Genomic DNA, 15,681 nt, shown 5'->3' on the forward strand with positions numbered 1-15,681 from the left:
CATTACAAGGTTATTGAAATTATAATTTTATACACATTCAACATTCAAAGGTTATTGAAATTATAATTTTATACTCATTCAACATTCAAAAGTTATTGAAATTATAATTTTATACACATTCAACATTCAAAGGTTATTGAAATTATAATTTTATACACATTCAACATTCAAAGGTTATTGAAATTATACTTTTATACACATTCAACATTCAAAGGTTATTGAAATTATAATTTTATACACATTCAACATTCAAAGGTTATTGAAATTATAATTTTATACTCATTCAACATTCAAAGGTTATTGAAATTATAATTTTATACACATTCAACATTCAAAGGTTACTGAAATTATAATTTTATACACATTCAACATTCAACACTTTATTGAAATTATAATTTTATACACATTTAACATTCAACACTTTATTGAAATTATAATTTTATACACATTCAACATTCAAAGGTTATTGAACTTATAATTTTATACACATTCAACATTCAAAGGTTATTGAAATTATAATTTTATACACATTCAACATTGAAAGGTTATTGAAATTATACTTTTATACACATTCAACATTCAAAGGTTATTGAAATTATAATTTTATACACATTCAACATTCAAAGGTTATTGAAATTATAATTTTATACACATTCAACATTCAAAGGTTATTGAAATTATAATTTTATACACATTCAACATTCAAAGGTTATTGAAATTATACTTTTATACACATTCAACATTCAAATGTTATTGAAATTATAATTTTATACACATTCAACATTGAAAGGTTATTGAAATTATACTTTTATACACATTCAACATTCAAAGGTTATTGAAATTATAATTTTATACACATTCAACATTCAAAGGTTATTGAAATTATAATTTTATACACATTCAACATTCAAAGGTTATTGAAATTATAATTTTATACACATTCAACATTCAAAGGTTATTGAAATTATACTTTTATACACATTCAACATTCAAAGGTTATTGAAATTATAATTTTATACACATTCAACATTCAAAGGTTATTGAAATTATAATTTTATACTCATTCAACATTCAAAGGTTACTGAAATTATAATTTTATACACATTCAACATTCAACACTTTATTGAAATTATAATTTTATACACATTTAACATTCAACACTTTATTGAAATTATAATTTTATACACATTCAACTTTCAAAGGTTATTGAAATTATAATTTTATACACATTCAACATTCAAAGGTTATTGAAATTATAATTTTATACACATTCAACATTCAAAGGTTATTGAAATTATAATTTTATACTCATTCAACATTCAAAGGTTATTGAAATTATAATTTTATACACATTCAACATTCAAAGGTTATTGAAATTATAATTTTATACACATTCAACATTCAAAGGTTATTGAAATTATAATTTTATACACATTCAACATTCAAAGGTTATTGAAATTATAATTTTATACACATTCAACATTCAAAGGTTATTGAAATTATACTTTTATACACATTCAACATTCAAAGGTTATTGAAATTATAATTTTATACTCATTCAACATTCAAAGGTTATTGAAATTATAATGTAATACACATTCAACATTCAAAGGTTATTGAAATTATAATTTTATACACATTCAACATTCAAAGGTTATTGAAATTATAATTTTATACACATTCAACATTCAAAGGTTATTGAAATTATACTTTTATACACATTCAACATTCAAAGGTTATTGAAATTATAATTTTATACACATTCAACATTCAAAGGTTATTGAAATTATAATTTTATACACATTCAACATTCAAAGGTTATTGAAATTATAATTTTATACACATTCAACATTCAAAGGTTATTGAAATTATAATTTTATACTCATTCAACATTCAAAGGTTATTGAAATTATAATTTTATACACATTCAACATTCAAAGGTTATTGAAATTATAATTTTATACTCATTCAACATTCAAAGGTTATTGAAATTACAATTTTATACTCATTCAACATTCAAAGGTTATTGAAATTATAATTTTATACACATTCAACATTCAAAGGTTATTGAAATTATAATTTTATACACATTCAACATTCAAAGGTTATTGAAATTATAATTTTATACTCATTCAACATTCAAAGGTTATTGAAATTATAATTTTATACTCATTCAACATTCAAAGGTTATTGAACTTATAATTTTATACACATTCAACATTCAAAGGTTATTGAAATTATAATTTTATACACATTCAACATTCAAAGGTTATTGAAATTATAATTTTATACACATTCAACATTCAAAGGTTATTGAAATTATAATTTTATACACATTCAACATTCAAAGGTTATTGAAATTATACTTTTATACACATTCAACATTCAAAGGTTATTGAAATTATAATTTTATACACATTCAACATTGAAAGGTTATTGAAATTATACTTTTATACACATTCAACATTCAAAGGTTATTGAAATTATAATTTTATACACATTCAACATTCAAAGGTTATTGAAATTATAATTTTATACTCATTCAACATTCAAAGGTTATTGAAATTATAATTTTATACACATTCAACATTCAAAGGTTATTGAAATTATAATTTTATACTCATTCAACATTCAAAGGTTATTGAAATTATAATTTTATACACATTCAACATTCAAAGGTTACTGAAATTATAATTTTATACACATTCAACATTCAACACTTTATTGAAATTATAATTTTATACACATTTAACATTCAACACTTTATTGAAATTATAATTTTATACACATTCAACATTCAAAGGTTATTGAAATTATAATTTTATACACATTCAACATTCAAAGGTTATTGAAATTATAATTTTATACACATTCAACATTCAAACGTTATTGAAATTATAATTTTATACTCATTCAACATTCAAAGGTTATTGAAATTATTATTTTATACACATTCAACATTCAAAGGTTATTGAAATTATAATTTTATACACATTCAACATTCAAAGGTTATTGAAATTATAATTTTATACACATTCAACATTCAAAGGTTATTGAAATTATAATTTTATACACATTCAACATTCAAAGGTTATTGAAATTATACTTTTATACACATTCAACATTCAAAGGTTATTGAAATTATAATTTTATACTCATTCAACATTCAAAGGTTATTGAAATTATAATTTTATACACATTCAACATTCAAAGGTTATTGAAATTATAATTTTATACACATTCAACATTCAAAGGTTATTGAAATTATAATTTTATACACATTCAACATTCAAAGGTTATTGAAATTATACTTTTATACACATTCAACATTCAAAGGTTATTGAAATTATAATTTTATACACATTCAACATTCAAAGGTTATTGAAATTATAATTTTATACACATTCAACATTCAAAGGTTATTGAAATTATAATTTTATACACATTCAACATTCAAAGGTTATTGAAATTATAATTTTATACTCATTCAACATTCAAAGGTTATTGAAATTATAATTTTATACACATTCAACATTCAAAGGTTATTGAAATTATAATTTTATACTCATTCAACATTCAAAGGTTATTGAAATTATAATTTTATACTCATTCAACATTCAAAGGTTATTGAAATTATAATTTTATACACATTCAACATTCAAAGGTTATTGAAATTATAATTTTATACACATTCAACATTCAAAGGTTATTGAAATTATAATTTTATACTCATTCAACATTCAAAGGTTATTGAAATTATAATTTTATACTCATTCAACATTCAAAGGTTATTGAACTTATAATTTTATACACATTCAACATTCAAAGGTTATTGAAATTATAATTTTATACACATTCAACATTCAAAGGTTATTGAAATTATAATTTTATACACATTCAACATTCAAAGGTTATTGAAATTATAATTTTATACACATTCAACATTCAAAGGTTATTGAAATTATACTTTTATACACATTCAACATTCAAAGGTTATTGAAATTATAATTTTATACACATTCAACATTCAAAGGTTATTGAAATTATAATTTTATACTCATTCAACATTCAAAAGTTATTGAAATTATAATTTTATACACATTCAACATTCAAAGGTTATTGAAATTATAATTTTATACACATTCAACATTCAAAGGTTATTGAAATTATACTTTTATACACATTCAACATTCAAAGGTTATTGAAATTATAATTTTATACACATTCAACATTCAAAGGTTATTGAAATTATAATTTTATACTCATTCAACATGCAAAGGTTATTGAAATTATAATTTTATACACATTCAACATTATAAGGTTATTGAAATTATAATTTTATACTCATTCAACATTCAAAGGTTATTGAAATTATAATTTTATACACATTCAACATTCAAAGGTTACTGAAATTATAATTTTATACACATTCAACATTCAACACTTTATTGAAATTATAATTTTATACACATTTAACATTCAACACTTTATTGAAATTATAATTTTATACACATTCAACATTCAAAGGTTATTGAAATTATAATTTTATACACATTCAACATTCAAAGGTTATTGAAATTATACTTTTATACACATTTAACATTCAAAGGTTATTGAAATTATAATTTTATACACATTCAACATTAAAAGGTTATTGAAATTATAATTTTATACACATTCAACATTCAAAGGTTATTGAAATTATAATTTTATACTCATTCAACATTCAAAGGTTATTGAAATTATAACTTTATACACATTCAACATTCAAAGGTTATTGAAATTATAATTTTATACACATTCAACATTCAAAGGTTATTGAAATTATACTTTTATACACATTCAACATTCAAAGGTTATTGAAATTATAATTTTATACACATTCAACATTCAAACGTTATTGAAATTATAATTTTATACACATTCAACATTCAAAGGTTATTGAAATTATAATTTTATACACATTCAACATTCAAAGATTATTGAACTTATAATTTTATACTCATTCAACATTCAAAGGTTATTGAAATTATAATTTTATACACATTCAACATTCAAAGGTTATTGAAATTATAATTTTATACTCATTCAACATTCAAAGGTTATTGAAATTATAATTTTATACTCATTCAACATTTAAAGGTTATTGAAATTATAATTTTATACACATTCAACATTCAAAGGTTATTGAAATTATAATTTTATACACATTCAACATTCAAAGGTTATTGAAATTATAATTTTATACTCATTCAACATTCAAAGGTTATTGAAATTATAATTTTATACTCATTCAACATTCAAAGGTTATTGAAATTTTAATTTTATACTCATTCAACATTCAAAGGTTATTGAAATTATAATTTTATACACATTCAACATTCAAAGGTTACTGAAATTATAATTTTATACACATTCAACATTCAACACTTTATTGAAATTATAATTTTATACACATTTAACATTCAACACTTTATTGAAATTATACTTTTATACACATTCAACATTCAAAGGTTATTGAAATTATACTTTTATACACATTCAACATTCAAAGGTTATTGAAATTATAATTTTATACTCATTCAACATTCAAAGGTTATTGAAATTATAATTTTATACTCATTCAACATTCAAAGGTTATTGAAATTATAATTTTATACACATTCAACATTCAAAGGTTATTGAAATTATAATTTTATACACATTCAACATTCAAAGGTTATTGAAATTATACTTTTATACACATTCAACATTCAAAGGTTATTGAAATTATAATTTTATACACATTCGGCATTCAAAGGTTATTGAAATTATAATTTTATACTCATTCAACATTCAAAGGTTATTGAAATTATAATTTTATACACATTCAACATTCAAAGGTTATTAGAATTATAATTTTATAATCATTCAACATTCAAAGGTTATTGAAATTATAATTTTATACTCATTCAACATTCAAAGGTTATTGAACTTATAATTTTATACACATTCAACATTCAAAGGTTATTGAAATTATAATTTTATACACATTCAACATTCAAAGGTTATTGAAATTATAATTTTATACACATTCAACATTCAAAGGTTATTGAAATTATAATTTTATACACATTCAACATTCAAAGGTTATTGAAATTATACTTTTATACACATTCAACATTCAAAGGTTATTGAAATTATAATTTTATACACATTCAACATTCAAAGGTTATTGAAATTATAATTTTATACACATTCAACATTCAAAGGTTATTGAAATTATAATTTTATACACATTCAACATTCAAAGGTTATTGAAATTATAATTTTATACTCATTCAACATTCAAAGGTTATTGAAATTATAATTTTATACTCATTCAACATTCAAAGGTTATTGAACTTATAATTTTATACACATTCAACATTCCAAGGTTATTGAAATTATAATTTTATACACATTCAACATTCAAAGGTTATTGAAATTATAATTTTATACTCATTCAACATTCAAAGGTTATTGAAATTATAATTTTATACTCATTCAACATTCAAAGGTTATTGAACTTATAATTTTATACACATTCAACATTCAAAGGTTATTGAAATTATAATTTTATACACATTCAACATTCAAAGGTTATTGAAATTATAATTTTATACACATTCAACATTCAAAGGTTATTGAAATTATAATTTTATACACATTCAACATTCAAAGGTTATTGAAATTATACTTTTATACACATTCAACATTCAAAGGTTATTGAAATTATAATTTTATACACATTCAACATTCAAAGGTTATTGAAATTATAATTTTATACTCATTCAACATTCAAAAGTTATTGAAATTATAATTTTATACACATTCAACATTCAAAGGTTATTGAAATTATAATTTTATACACATTCAACATTCAAAGGTTATTGAAATTATACTTTTATACACATTCAACATTCAAAGGTTATTGAAATTATAATTTTATACACATTCAACATTCAAAGGTTATTGAAATTATAATTTTATACTCATTCAACATTCAAAGGTTATTGAAATTATAATTTTATACACATTCAACATTCAAAGGTTATTGAAATTATAATTTTATACTCATTCAACATTCAAAGGTTATTGAAATTATAATTTTATACACATTCAACATTCAAAGGTTACTGAAATTATAATTTTATACACATTCAACATTCAACACTTTATTGAAATTATAATTTTATACACATTTAACATTCAACACTTTATTGAAATTATAATTTTATACACATTCCACATTACAAAGGTTATTGAAATTATAATTTTATACACATTCAACATTCAAAGGTTATTGAAATTATACTTTTATACACATTTAACATTCAAAGGTTATTGAAATTATAATTTTATACACATTCAACATTCAAAGGTTATTGAAATTATAATTTTATACACATTCAACATTCAAAGGTTATTGAAATTATAATTTTATACTCATTCAACATTCAAAGGTTATTGAAATTATAATTTTATACACATTCAACATTCAAAGGTTATTGAAATTATAATTTTATACACATTCAACATTCAAAGGTTTTGAAATTATACTTTTATACACATTCAACATTCAAAGGTTATTGAAATTATAATTTTATACACATTCAACATTCAAACGTTATTGAAATTATAATTTTATACACATTCAACATTCAAAGGTTATTGAAATTATAATTTTATACACATTCAACATTCAAAGATTATTGAAATTATAATTTTATACTCATTCAACATTCAAAGGTTATTGAAATTATAATTTTATACACATTCAACATTCAAAGGTTATTGAAATTATAATTTTATACTCATTCAACATTCAAAGGTTATTGAAATTATAATTTTATACTCATTCAACATTCAAAGGTTATTGAAATTATAATTTTATACACATTCAACATTCAAAGGTTATTGAAATTATAATTTTATACACATTCAACATTCAAAGGTTATTGAAATTATAATTTTATACTCATTCAACATTCAAAGGTTATTGAAATTATAATTTTATACTCATTCAACATTCAAAGGTTATTGAAATTATAATTTTATACTCATTCAACATTCAAAGGTTATTGAAATTATAATTTTATACACATTCAACATTCAAAGGTTACTGAAATTATAATTTTATACACATTCAACATTCAACACTTTATTGAAATTATAATTTTATACACATTTAACATTCAACACTTTATTGAAATTATACTTTTATACACATTCAACATTCAAAGGTTATTGAAATTATAATTTTATACACATTCAACATTCAAAGGTTATTGAAATTATAATTTTATACTCATTCAACATTCAAAGGTTATTGAAATTATAATTTTATACTCATTCAACATTCAAAGGTTATTGAAATTATAATTTTATACACATTCAACATTCAAAGGTTATTGAAATTATAATTTTATACACATTCAACATTCAAAGGTTATTGAAATTATACTTTTATACACATTCAACATTCAAAGGTTATTGAAATTATAATTTTATACACATTCGGCATTCAAAGGTTATTGAAATTATAATTTTATACTCATTCAACATTCAAAGGTTATTGAAATTATAATTTTATACACATTCAACATTCAAAGGTTATTAGAATTATAATTTTATACTCATTCAACATTCAAAGGTTATTGAAATTATAATTTTATACACATTCAACATTCAAAGGTTACTGAAATTATAATTTTATACACATTCAACATTCAACACTTTATTGAAATTATAATTTTATACACATTTAACATTCAACACTTTATTGAAAGTATAATTTTATACACATTCAACATTCAAAGGTTATTGAAATTATAATTTTATACACATTACACATTCAAAGGTTATTGAAATTATACTTTTATACACATTCAACATTCAAAGGTTATTGAAATTATAATTTTATACACATTCAACATTCAAAGGTTATTGAAATTATAATTTTATACACATTCAACATTCAAAGGTTATTGAAATTATAATTTTATACTCATTCAACATTCAAAGGTTATTGAAATTATAATTTTATACACATTCAACATTCAAAGGTTATTGAAATTATAATTTTATACACATTCAACCTTCAAAGGTTATTGAAATTATAATTTTATACTCATTCAACATTCAAAGGTTATTGAAATTATAATTTTATACACATTCAACATTCAAAGGTTATTGAAATTATAATTTTATACTCATTCTACATTCAAAGGTTATTGAAATTATAATTTTATACTCATTCAACATTCAAAGGTTATTGAAATTATAATTTTATACACATTCAACATTCAAAGGTTACTGAAATTATAATTTTATACACATTCAACATTCAACACTTTATTGAAATTATAATTTTATACACATTTAACATTCAACACTTTATTTAAATTATACTTTTATACACATTCAACATTCAAAGGTTATTGAAATTATAATTTTATACACATTCAACATTCAAAGGTTATTGAAATTATAATTTTATACTCATTCAACATTCAAAGGTTATTGAAATTATAATTTTATACACATTCAACATTCAAAGGTTATTGAAATTATAATTTTATACACATTCAACATTCAAAGGTTATTGAAATTATACTTTTATACACATTCAACATTCAAAGGTTATTGAAATTATAATTTTATACACATTCGGCATTCAAAGGTTATTGAAATTATAATTTTATACTCATTAAACATTCAAAGGTTATTGAAATTATAATTTTATAGACATTCAACATTCAAAGGTTATTAGAATTATAATTTTATACTCATTCAACATTCAAAGGTTATTGAAATTATAATTTTATACACATTCAACATTCAAAGGTTACTGAAATTATAATTTTATACACATTCAACATTCAACACTTTATTGAAATTATAATTTTATACACATTTAACATTCAACACTTTATTGAAATTATAATTTTATACACATTCAACATTCAAAGGTTATTGAAATTATAATTTTATACACATTCAACATTCAAAGGTTATTGAAATTATACTTTTATACACATTCAACATTCAAAGGTTATTGAAATTATAATTTTATACACATTCAACATTCAAAGGTTATTGAAATTATAATTTTATACACATTCAACATTCAAAGGTTATTGAAATTATAATTTTATACTCATTCAACATTCAAAGGTTATTGAAATTATAATTTTATACACATTCAACATTCAAAGGTTATTGAAATTATAATTTTATACTCATTCAACATTCAAAGGTTATTGAAATTATAATTTTATACACATTCAACATTCAAAGGTTACTGAAATTATAATTTTATACACATTCAACATTCAACACTTTATTGAAATTATAATTTTATACACATTTAACATTCAACACTTTATTGAAATTATAATTTTATACACATTCCACATTACAAAGGTTATTGAAATTATAATTTTATACACATTCAACATTCAAAGGTTATTGAAATTATACTTTTATACACATTTAACATTCAAAGGTTATTGAAATTATAATTTTATACACATTCAACATTCAAAGGTTATTGAAATTATAATTTTATACACATTCAACATTCAAAGGTTATTGAAATTATAATTTTATACTCATTCAACATTCAAAGGTTATTGAAATTATAATTTTATACACATTCAACATTCAAAGGTTATTGAAATTATAATTTTATACACATTCAACATTCAAAGGTTATTGAAATTATACTTTTATACACATTCAACATTCAAAGGTTATTGAAATTATAATTTTATACACATTCAACATTCAAACGTTATTGAAATTATAATTTTATACACATTCAACATTCAAAGGTTATTGAAATTATAATTTTATACACATTCAACATTCAAAGATTATTGAACTTATAATTTTATACTCATTCAACATTCAAAGGTTATTGAAATTATAATTTTATACACATTCAACATTCAAAGGTTATTGAAATTATAATTTTATACTCATTCAACATTCAAAGGTTATTGAAATTATAATTTTATACTCATTCAACATTCAAAGGTTATTGAAATTATAATTTTATACACATTCAACATTCAAAGGTTATTGAAATTATAATTTTATACACATTCAACATTCAAAGGTTATTGAAATTATAATTTTATACTCATTCAACATTCAAAGGTTATTGAAATTATAATTTTATACTCATTCAACATTCAAAGGTTATTTAAATTATAATTTTATACTCATTCAACATTCAAAGGTTATTGAAATTATAATTTTATACACATTCAACATTCAAAGGTTACTGAAATTATAATTTTATACACATTCAACATTCAACACTTTATTGAAATTATAATTTTATACACATTTAACATTCAACACTTTATTGAAATTATACTTTTATACACATTCAACATTCAAAGGTTATTGAAATTATAATTTTATACACATTCAACATTCAAAGGTTATTGAAATTATAATTTTATACTCATTCAACATTCAAAGGTTATTGAAATTATAATTTTATACTCATTCAACATTCAAAGGTTATTGAAATTATAATTTTATACACATTCAACATTCAAAGGTTATTGAAATTATAATTTTATACACATTCAACATTCAAAGGTTATTGAAATTATACTTTTATACACATTCAACATTCAAAGGTTATTGAAATTATAATTTTATACACATTCGGCATTCAAAGGTTATTGAAATTATAATTTTATACTCATTCAACATTCAAAGGTTATTGAAATTATAATTTTATACACATTCAACATTCAAAGGTTATTAGAATTATAATTTTATACTCATTCAACATTCAAAGGTTATTGAAATTATAATTTTATACACATTCAACATTCAAAGGTTACTGAAATTATAATTTTATACACATTCAACATTCAACACTTTATTGAAATTATAATTTTATACACATTTAACATTCAACACTTTATTGAAAGTATAATTTTATACACATTCAACATTCAAAGGTTATTGAAATTATAATTTTATACACATTACACATTCAAAGGTTATTGAAATTATACTTTTATACACATTCAACATTCAAAGGTTATTGAAATTATAATTTTATACACATTCAACATTCAAAGGTTATTGAAATTATAATTTTATACACATTCAACATTCAAAGGTTATTGAAATTATAATTTTATACTCATTCAACATTCAAAGGTTATTGAAATTATAATTTTATACACATTCAACATTCAAAGGTTATTGAAATTATAATTTTATACACATTCAACATTCAAAGGTTATTGAAATTATAATTTTATACTCATTCAACATTCAAAGGTTATTGAAATTATAATTTTATACACATTCAACATTCAAAGGTTATTGAAATTATAATTTTATACTCATTCTACATTCAAAGGTTATTGAAATTATAATTTTATACTCATTCAACATTCAAAGGTTATTGAAATTATAATTTTATACACATTCAACATTCAAAGGTTACTGAAATTATAATTTTATACACATTCAACATTCAACACTTTATTGAAATTATAATTTTATACACATTTAACATTCAACACTTTATTTAAATTATACTTTTATACACATTCAACATTCAAAGGTTATTGAAATTATAATTTTATACACATTCAACATTCAAAGGTTATTGAAATTATAATTTTATACTCATTCAACATTCAAAGGTTATTGAAATTATAATTTTATACTCATTCAACATTCAAAGGTTATTGAAATTATAATTTTATACACATTCAACATTCAAAGGTTATTGAAATTATAATTTTATACACATTCAACATTCAAAGGTTATTGAAATTATACTTTTATACACATTCAACATTCAAAGGTTATTGAAATTATAATTTTATACACATTCAACATTCAAAGGTTATTGAAATTATAATTTTATACACATCTAACATTCAAAGGTTATTAAAATTATAATTTTATACTCATTCAACATTCAAAGGTTATTGAAATTATAATTTTATACACATTCAACATTCAAAGGTTATTGAAATTATAATTTTATACTCATTCTACATTCAAAGGTTATTGAAATTATAATTTTATACACATTCAACATTCAAAGGTTATTGAAATTATAATTTTATACTCATTCAACATTCAAAGGTTATTGAAATTATAATTTTATACTCATTCAACATTCAAAGGTTATTGAAATTATAATTTTATACACATTCAACATTCAAAGGTTACTGAAATTATAATTTTATACACATTCAACATTCAACACTTTATTGAAATTATAATTTTATACACATTTAACATTCAACACTTTATTGAAATTATAATTTTATACACATTCAACATTCAAAGGTTATTGAAATTATAATTTTATACTCATTCAACATTCAAAGGTTATTGAAATTATACTTTTATACACATTCAACATTCAAAGGTTACTGAAATTATAATTTTATACACATTCAACATTTAAAGGTTATTGAAATTATAATTTTATACTCATTCAACATTCAAAGGTTATTGAAATTATACTTTTATACACATTCAACATTCAAAGGTTATTGAAATTATAATTTTATACACATTCAACATTCAAAGGTTATTGAAATTAGAATTTTATACTCATTCAACATTCAAAGGTTATTGAAATTATACTTTTATACACATTCAACATTCAAAGGTTATTGAAATTATAATTTTATACACATTCAACATTCAAAGGTTATTGAAATTATAATTTTATACTCATTCAACATTCAAAGGTTATTGAAATTATAATTTTATACTCATTCAACATTCAAAGGTTATTGAAATTATAATTTTATACACATTCAACATTCAAAGGTTATTGAAATTATAATTTTATACTCATTCAACATTCAAAGGTTATTGAAATTATAATTTTATACACATTCAACATTCAAAGGTTATTGAAATTATAATTTTATACACATTCAACATTCAAAGGTTATTGAAATTATAATTTTATACTCATTCAACATTCAAAGGTTATTGAAATTATAATTTTATACACATTCAACATTCAAAGGTTATTGAAATTATAATTTTATACTCATTCTACATTCAAAGGTTATTGAAATTATAATTTTATACTCATTCAACATTCAAAGGTTATTGAAATTATAATTTTATACACATTCAACATTCAAAGGTTACTGAAATTATAATTTTATACACATTCAACATTCAACACTTTATTGAAATTATAATTTTATACACATTTAACATTCAACACTTTATTTAAATTATACTTTTATACACATTCAACATTCAAAGGTTATTGAAATTATAATTTTATACACATTCAACATTCAAAGGTTATTGAAATTATAATTTTATACTCATTCAACATTCAAAGGTTATTGAAATTATAATATTATACTCATTCAACATTCAAAGGTTATTGAAATTATAATTTTATACACATTCAACATTCAAAGGTTATTGAAATTATAATTTTATACACATTCAACATTCAAAGGTTATTGAAATTATACTTTTATACACATTCAACATTCAAAGGTTATTGAAATTATAATTTTATACACATTCGGCATTCAAAGGTTATTGAAATTATAATTTTATACTCATTAAACATTCAAAGGTTATTGAAATTATAATTTTATAGACATTCAACATTCAAAGGTTATTAGAATTATAATTTTATACTCATTCAACATTCAAAGGTTATTGAAATTATAATTTTATACACATTCAACATTCAAAGGTTACTGAAATTATAATTTTATACACATTCAACATTCAACACTTTATTGAAATTATAATTTTATACACATTTAACATTCAACACTTTATTGAAATTATAATTTTATACACATTCAACATTCAAAGGTTATTGAAATTATAATTTTATACACATTCAACATTCAAAGGTTATTGAAATTATACTTTTATACACATTCAACATTCAAAGGTTATTGAAATTATAATTTTATACACATTCAACATTCAAAGGTTATTGAAATTATAATTTTATACACATTCAACATTCAAAGGTTATTGAAATTATAATTTTATACTCATTCAACATTCAAAGGTTATTGAAATTATAATTTTATACACATTCAACATTCAAAGGTTATTGAAATTATAATTTTATACACATTCAACATTCAAAGGTTATTGAAATTATAATTTTATACTCATTCAACATTCAAAGGTTATTGAAATTATAATTTTATACACATTCAACATTCAAAGGTTATTGAAATTATAATTTTATACTCATTCAACATTCAAAGGTTATTGAAATTATAATTTTATACTCATTCAACATTCAAAGGTTATTGAAATTATAATTTTATACACATTCAACATTCAAAGGTTACTGAAATTATAATTTTATACACATTCAACATTCAACACTTTATTGAAATTATAATTTTATACACATTTAACATTCAACACTTTATTGAAATTATAATTTTATACACATTCAACATTCAAAGGTTATTGAAATTATAATTTTATACTCATTCAACATTCAAAGGTTATTGAAATTATACTTTTATACACATTCAACATTCAAAGGTTACTGAAATTATAATTTTATACACATTCAACATTTAAAGGTTATTGAAATTATAATTTTATACTCATTCAACATTCAAAGGTTATTGAAATTAT

Source organism: Euprymna scolopes, chromosome 16 (genome assembly GCF_053919585.1).
Source record: "Euprymna scolopes isolate OS-2025 chromosome 16, ASM5391958v1, whole genome shotgun sequence".
In the NCBI taxonomy this organism is placed as follows: Eukaryota; Metazoa; Mollusca; class Cephalopoda; order Sepiida; family Sepiolidae; genus Euprymna; species Euprymna scolopes.